Source organism: Barbus barbus (assembly GCF_936440315.1).
Source record: "Barbus barbus genome assembly, chromosome: 37".
NCBI classification, from domain to species: Eukaryota; Metazoa; Chordata; class Actinopteri; order Cypriniformes; family Cyprinidae; genus Barbus; species Barbus barbus.
In genome coordinates, this window is record NC_136715.1 from 9,173,191 (window position 1) to 9,182,301 (window position 9,111).

The window sequence follows — 9,111 nt, forward strand, 5'->3', positions numbered from 1 at the left end:
GCGATATAGAGAGCAGACTGCTCCATACGCTTTAAAATTGCTCTCGCGGATGTCAAACACTGATCAATCAGCACTGCGTCACTTCTAGTCAAACACACCTAGTGCTGCAGGCTTATTGGCTCACTGACGTTAATGAGATTAACCCCTTAGGTATCGAAATTTGGTACCGAACTACAAGACGTTTTTCGATACTCGGTGGTATCGAGGCAATTCGGTCGGTGCCTAAAAAGTATCGAACGCGATACTCAGCCCTACTCTCCTCAAGTGATAATGAAATCTGATCTGTGATGCACGACTGTTGTTCGTTCGGTGCACTGCATTGAGCAGCCGCGTTCAGTTTTAATTGTAGTGTCCTCTAACAGAACTAAACAAATTTTATTACTATAAAAAAAAAAATCAAAACGACGGTGGGGGACGGTGCTGCGGTAGGCAAGTGATGTAACCGGTGTTGCGGCTTAACATCGGTATCACCGCCAACACCGTCTATCACAGCAAGCCTAAAAAGTACAACAATAATAAAACCGTATGCTACAAACTAACTTATATAATATAATTAACAAACGAATAAGACGAGGCATGGCATAGGCTGCACCAGAACGTTTAGCATACACTGAGGAATCAAATAAATAAAGAACATTTAAAGAAAGACTCCATAGCGTAACGTGAGATAAACAGCAAAGACAAAACCAGCATGTTCACCTTCTCTGGTTTAAGAAGCAGTCTTTTATTTTGCTTTCACTTGAAAACCAAATCCATCCCGTCCGCCATCCTTTCCTCAGCATTCGTGTCATTTATGCCACTCGAATATATAAACCAGACTCGTCATTTATAAACCAGGCTCTGCTCCCAAAGAGTCTCATTGAAACTCATTGAAAGCGCCTCTCTCACTCTCTTCACATGATCAGAAATCTTACTCCTGCTGCACTGTGCGGCAGCGCGCGCTTTATGCATGGAGCAGAGCATACGTTTTGGAGCAGCGCAGACCATGCACTCGCACAAATGCGACCACGTCAAACCCGCACATAACTATCGGTATCGGCCAATATCATTCTGAATAATCGGCTATTGATAGAGAAATTCAGTATCGGTGCATCTCTAATTCTAACAGAAAACAAATGCAACAAAAACCTGTTAGTTGTTTAACTAAGTTTCCTTACCACATCCACAATTTAAATGGTTTATTAAATGCTAAATTCTACTGTAAAATCCAAATTTGTGGTTTTTGGAAGTAAAAACTAAAAATAATGTAATTGCAAAGACAGTAAAAGGATGTTTCCAAAACTCTGTGACATGAAATATGACTAGATTTTATATAAATATTTTTTTCTTATGTTTGTTAGTAGTAGTGTACATTAGGGTGTTTTGTGTTATATTTTCTCTTGATTAGTTCACGTTTATTGCATTATTTTTGTGTTGTATGTGCATGATCCTGTGCACCATCTAAATATGAGAACTGCCCATGTTTTATGGACAGGCCAATGAACTCTGATTATCAAATTTTAGTAGCAGCTTAGATGGTATATTAACATTACATGATGTAATGAAATATACAATAAGAAGTTGTACAATATATTCACCAACATTGTAATACCAGAAACTGTATTGTTGCAGTGACTTTTTACTGACTACAACTAGGGCTGGGTATCGTTCAAAAATTTTCGATATCGATACCGATACCTTGAGCTCGATACCGGTTCCTGAACGATACTTTTTTCGATACCATTAATAAGATTACATTATCTTAAACTATTTTTTTAGCTTGTTGATATTTATACAGACTCAAAGCCATCTCCTGAGCCACTGCACAAAGGAACAAAATATATCCAACACAATAAATAAATAATTTTAATAAAGTTAAAAAATTTTCAGTTTAACCATCTGTTAGGCTACGTTTACATTAGTGCGTGTTCATTTTAAAACACATAGCTCAGACAGAATCATAATTTCTAGGTTGTTAAAGACTTCAAGAAATTTTAAATCTTCATCCACTTTCATAAGTGGGTGTTTTATTTTCTTTCACCACATGTTTTATTGTTATTAAATTCTGGTGTAGTATGTCTAATTATTTGAATGCATAAAAACAACTAAGTTTATTTAAATTTATTCTTAAAATAGCCTTATGAAATGTTTTATTTTTCCTCAGAAATTCTGTGTTCTGTATCTGGTTTTCAAATGACGACATAAAACATTCATTTAATTTCTTTAAATTATTGAAAATCAAAGTTTATTTATTTTGGCAAAGAAATGGGGGGTTACTATTAAAATTAAAACATGGAGTAACTGTTGTGTGATCATTACTAAAAAAAAAAAAATAAAGTTTTAATAATTTTAATAGTAGCCTAGTAGTAGCAGCATGTACCGTTCGCTGAACAATATTAATATATTTCTGCCGAAGTGTCTTCCGAGTTAAACCAAACTTTTATTTTGACGGGTTGCCTGGAATACCTTTACAGTTCTGTGTGTATATGACGCTAGTTTTCGTCGAATCAAACGGTAAAATGCTCATGAAGTGAGTCTCAGAGCAGGTCTGGAGATGTTGTTCATGTGTTTATGTCCTCATTTAGTGAGACGGCAGACGCTGAAATCACTGCGAACGTCACGTGCGCTTCAGTCTGTGTGTAACGTTAGTAAACAAACCGCGCGATATAAAGAGCGGACTGCTCCGTGCGCTTTCGAAACGCTCTTGCGGAGGTCAAACACTGATCAATCAGCACGTCGCCGTTTCTAGTCAAACACACCTAGTGCTGCAGGATTATTGGCTCACTGACGGTGATGAGATTAACCACTTAGGTATCAAAATTTGGTACCGAACGACAAGACGTTTTTCGATACTCGGTGGTATCGAGGCAATTCGGTCGGTGCCTAAAAAGTATCGAACTCGATACCCAGCCCTAACTACAACTGACGGCTTTTTAACCATAAATTTAAAGGCAGAGTAGGTGATTTCAGAGAGACTACTAGCAATAGCAAGATAGCTTTGTCAGCATAAGAGTCCACCCACCCTGCAATTCACTCTCCAAAGCCACGCCTCCTCCAAAACACACAAATGTGCACAGGCAGACCAGAGGCTTACCAAGAGCACAATGAGAGCTAGTATGATGGTGGGTTGAATGCAACTCTGTCAGATTACATTATGTCTCATTCATCGGTGAGAAAACATTACTGTACAAAGTGCACAATATTGCAATAATAATGCCTTCCGTTCTTGCTCGGTCTGCAATAGCACAATGGAACATGCTGATGACGTCTGCGCAAGCAGAGTGCGTGGAGATATGCAAATACATTGACAGGCAGGTAGTACAGCCTATTGTTGCCCTCAGACCACCACACCGAGATGTGAAGTAGTATATATTTATTTAATGCCATGTCAGGATCATCGGCTCCGAGATGTGACGAGACTTTAAACCAGCAAAATGGTTTACAGGGAACATTTTACACTGTAGATTTAAATGGTTTTTAAATGTCTTTCTCTGTCAAAATGACATACCTGTATAAAATCTGAAATCATCATTATCATGTTTGACTCATATCATCCCTTTTTAAAGTCACAGTGTGTATTAGAACAAATTGTTTAAAAAAAACATATCGAAATACATTTTGTAGAATGCAAGGAAAAGCATACAACCTACATGTCAGGCTACAGTTGGAAGAGACATCGTCCTGCTGGCCTTGACGACAGCTTCGTTTCCAGTGAGCTTTTCATCACACCAGGTAATAAGTGCAGCCACCAAGGGGAGCAAGTTATCGTGACTTACTTAGAAAACTCTAGGTGTAGTATATTTGAAACCTGAGTGACAGAAGCTGAATGAGAAAATGACCTTTCATTACAAATTAACAACAACAAAAAAATCAGTGAAAACAGAGACAATAGGACGAGAAAAATTGGATATAATTGCTCTGGCCTTGATAGTTGCACCTATTTTTTCTGGCATTGTTTCCAGCGTTTGAAAAGTCTCATCCTTTTCATTTAGGTCAGTCTAAAGTTAAATGCACCATTAAGGCAGCAGAACATGTTGGGATAAAGAAAAGCATAACTGGCAGCTTCTGTAATTGCTTCACATTGTTCTATTCAGCAAGCCCAATACTGCCATTTGGCCTTTTAGTGAGGCAAAAGCATCCTCCTCTCACACCATACAACCTCGTACTCTCTGACTTTTGTCCTTGTTCCTTTCCTACATTGCTAATTTTAGAGACACTTACTGTATGTGAGGATGTCTTGACGACATAAGTCGTCATCCTGTGACATTCAGACAGGATTCCAACTAAATTTCCCAAATCTCAATCAACAAGTCCTGCAGTACCACAGCGGTACTGTCTACCCGTCACTGTGGGAACATTTTACATTAAGCTACTCAGACTCCTCTAGTCCAAATGTAGGGACGTAAAGAGAAGGCAGGGGCTGTCAGAACAGCATGAGAATGAAAGCTCCCTGTAAAATCCATCAAGTTGTTTTGGCTCTGGATGTATAACGGCAACTACAAAAGCTGAATTTATTTGGGCTTATACTCCCCTCTTTCCAGCTCAAATCTTCTAAATGTTTCATCCTCAAGTGCATTCTTGCAAGTCCGTAATAGAGAAATCAATCTGGCATCATAATTAGTGGTAATGAGAGTTGTTTGGTTGACCCTCACCATGTTATGTTGCCTTGTTGTTGTTATTGCATTATGAGCTGCACCAAAATCCTTTTCTATCGCACGCTCTCTTGCTCTGTCTCCCTCCCTTACTGGAGACAGATGGGGGAGCTGAACATTTAGACCAGGACAATGCCCTCTGAATGTTAGCCCTGAAATGTCACCCGACAATGTCAATGTCACCTGACAAATTTGAACACCTGCACTGGCAACTGCACCTACTCTGCTAAACTGAAGAGCTTATGACTCAACCAGAGCAACTTGCATAAGCTGCATTTAAAATAAATGAATGAATAAATAAAATCAGTAACATTTGAGATTTTGGGCTTGCCATCCACTTACACATGGCACACTAAAAATGCAATGATTCATTTGTCCCTCCAAGAATACGGAGCATTCGACCAAATTAGTCTGGTCTAAGGAACATTGCAGAGCAACTTCAAAGAATGCGACACTAACTTTACGATTCACATTTATGGCACTCAAAAAAAAAAAAAAAACTTAACAATAAATGTTCTTTATTAGCACTGATAGTTCCTTAAAGAGCATCCATGGAACCTTTTCCATTGAACATAAGTGTCTTTATGGTGGAAGAAAACGTTTTTTGGCAAAAAACTAACCTATCAATGCCTTCTTTTCGTGGTGTTATTGTGACACCTACTGGTTAATACGGATACTGTACACAGTAATTTTTCCTAGATAAATGTGGAGTCAAAACAAATTACTACATTAATTCTAAACTATCACTTCTTTTCCAAAAACATAATACCTGCAAGGTAACTGGTGGGAAGATAAAGGAATCGTGATTTTGGATAAATCACCAACTGAATAAACCCAACTGATCTTTTTTGGCAATTTTGGCAAGAACTCTGATGAAGCTCTTTAAAGCACTTGTATGAACTGTAACTGCAAATAAATGAGCAATACACAAAAGATGCTCTCATGACAGTGAAGAGGAAGCAATTATGAACTCTTTACAAAAAAAAAAAAAAAAGGAAAACAAATGTTTGATTTGAAGTCTAACCTTTGCATGAATATATAAGAAGTATATGCTGTAGAAGTCAAATTTCCATTGTGCACAATGGTCAGTTGTGTCAATGGTCACTCTAAAACTGGAGTTCATCTGTAATCCCACTAATTACATTAAAAGGGTCAGAAACCAGAGGAGGAGGACAGTATAGTCTCTTCTGGGAACAGGAAACATGAAGAGACGACAGTAGCAGACCAATTGAGTTTCAAGATAATCCATTACTGGAGCTAAAAGTCAGTCTGTGGACCACCTGTAGTCTGAACTGTTCATTACAAGTTCAGCTGTAACAAAGCCCAGGAGGGGAAATAAAGAATAGCCTCTTAACAGTCACTGCATTCCACACATTCTGAAAGGAGACATCCTTCTGATAAAAGAAGTGCACTTATGCCTTACACTCTGAGACTCAGAAAGGGTGTGTTGATGAAAACATCACTGCTAAACAAATACCTCACATCTGTTTAGAGTAAAACAAATGCCTTATTTTTGAGCCGTGTATTTGGAAAGCACCTAAAGTACTCCCTGTGTTTTCTCTCTATCATTGTAAAAAAAAAAAAAAAAGTCAAGACAGCATCCAAAAAATGTTTTGTTTTTTTGGCTTCTGTGCAATAAAAGCCATTAAAAAAAAAAAAAAAAAAAAAAAACATACATACAACATACAAAAAAATATTCGCTTTCTATTCATCAGATAATCAAGAAAAGGTAAAACAGCTTATGTAAATATATTTTTAAAAAAAAATAAAAATAAAAAAATTTCAACATTTATACATGAATGATGTTTCATGAGCACCAAATCATAACAGAATGAGTTCTGAAGGATTGTGACACTGAAGATTGGAGTAATAGCTCCTGAAAATTCAGATTTGCCATCGCAGGAATAAATTGCATTTTAAATAGTCAAAAGAAAATGGTTATTTTGCATTGTAATAATATTTCACAATACTACAATTTTTTATCAAATAATTGCAGCCTTGGTGAGCATAAGAGACTTCTTTATAAAGCATTTTTTTAAAAATCTTACCAACCCCAAACCTTTAAAGAGTTCAGTATGTAGCTGCCTTGATATTTTAGGAAGGTTTTTAGGGGTACTTGGCATCAAATGTTTTAAAACCCCTCTCCTAAACCACATGGTGTTATTTACAAAAGTCAAAGCCCATCATCTGATATCTGATACGTGTCACTCATCATGTTGGGTGGACATTCAGAAACAATATTGTACCTCCACCAGCACAGCTCTAAAGCAAGACAGGATAATTGTGTCTTATCCCTGAGCTAATTTTATCCTTTGATTTAGCACTGGCAGTCAACAACTAATTTAATGGCATTGAGAGAGGGGTTCAATGTGTGTGGGTGTTTGTTTTTTTTTTTTTTTCATCTCTGCTGTCTGTTTAAACATAACACAAAATAATTGCTGTTTCTTAAATCCATCTAAAAAAAAACAACCATTATGCTGTCAATTTTAAGAAAGGTCTACAATTTGCATAAAATTAGACATATTTGATTACTGAAGAAACAAAGAGCACTGACAGAGCAGATACAGACTAACTTGACAAATAATGCACATAAATCCTTTGTGCATAAAACCTTGCATTTCATTGGCATTTAACGTTGTAGAATAATGGACCAGTTTTGTCCTTCTAAAGGAATAAAATTACACCCTGAAGTCACACTAAACAATCATATACATTCCAGTGACTCTTAAAAACATCCAACATAAAATGTGCCACAACATTGCCTGCCATTACTTTTTACAACTGCAACATATCTACTCTGACATTAATCCATCTTATTTTCTTATTGTATCAAAATTATGACATTACATAGTAACTCTGTCTGTGTGTGTGTGTGTGTGTGTGTGTGGATAGATAGATAGATAGATAGATAGATAGATAGATAGATAGATAGATAGATAGATAGATAGATAGATAGATAGATAGATAGATAGATAGAAAGAACTACACAACTTGGTAAAAAGCCATGTATATCCATTTATTATATATTTATTAATTATATATTCATAATTTTAAAGTTGTCTCTACATTTTCTATAATTTGTCAACATTGTTTGGTTACGAAAACATTTATTAAATCAACTACCAGTTCGTTTTGAAGATCCACTTTCCATATTTCACCATATACGAGCTCAACAAAGCTATATATATAGGCTGTTGTTTGGGATGGTTACATATTTTACATGATTTATTTTACATGTGAGATTGTTGCTTGTTTTGCTGAAACTCATTTAAAGCCATTCATTCAGTGTTAGATATGTCAAAACCGATGAACAATGTTTGACACGTTATTTTTGTATCTGAGAGTGCTGACCCATAAAGAGTGACTGACAAGAAAATATCATTGTGAGAACATAAATGCAAGACATTGAAACAGATGAACACGTAAACGGGCTCTCTTTGCATTTTCCTAATAACGCAACGTTACTCACGCAGCAGTGATTCAGCACTAGAGGCCTTACAGCAGCAGCGTGGGTAGTAACTTACATATGACCACTTACTACTAGATTAATCACCATTTATGAGAACAGAGACACCTTATATTATATGATTATTTCAAAAAGTGTAACTTACAAATTTAGGCTTCTTGTCTCCGTCATCCCCACTTGAACTGCCTTGAGCTGACACTCCGACTCCAAATCCTTTCTTTCGATGGATTTTATTCTCCTTCCTTTGATTCGAGCCTTCATATCGCTGATGGCGGTAGTTATCCATGTCCAAGTGAAGATATATAACTATTTCTACAAAGTTTCCGGGTTTAATGCGGACCTAAAGGCTCATGATATACCTAGTTGACCGTTGAAAGCTCGGATTAAGTTGACGTTCTCGAGGGAACGTGCACGAGACTAACGTTAACTGGTAAAGTTGACAGTTGTTGTCTAATAAGGCGGTAATCCAATTGCCAGTTCTTTAGATCTCACTAACGCCCCTTTTCAAACCCTAGACTGACGAACGTGTTTAAAATATACTCCGGTGCGACAAAACAGTCAATTTCCAAATGTTTATAGGTTGTCCCGCTTAGTAAAAGAAGAGAGCTGAAACGGAGTACGAAGACATGTTTTCACAGACGTCCAACAATCTGAAACTCCCGCCTCGGAAACAGCCAATGAAATGCGTAGGATTGAGTACCACGTGATGTTCGAGTAAAGAATCTTCCATTGGAAAGAACATGACTCTCCGCGGATGGTCACATGGTTAAGTTCTAAGGTAAAATATAATGAGGTTGTTCACAATATTAAATGCTTAGGTTTTACTGTACTAAAGTAAAACAAATTTTAATTCATATAATTTGAAAAATATTTACCAGGATTTCTTGCTTCTATAGTTTATACTTCTGTATTATATTTTATATTATAATAATTAGATATTAGAACACTAAAATATCTTTACATGTCAAAAATGTAAGAGCATGCATACACATACACTTCCAGACAAATTCGCAA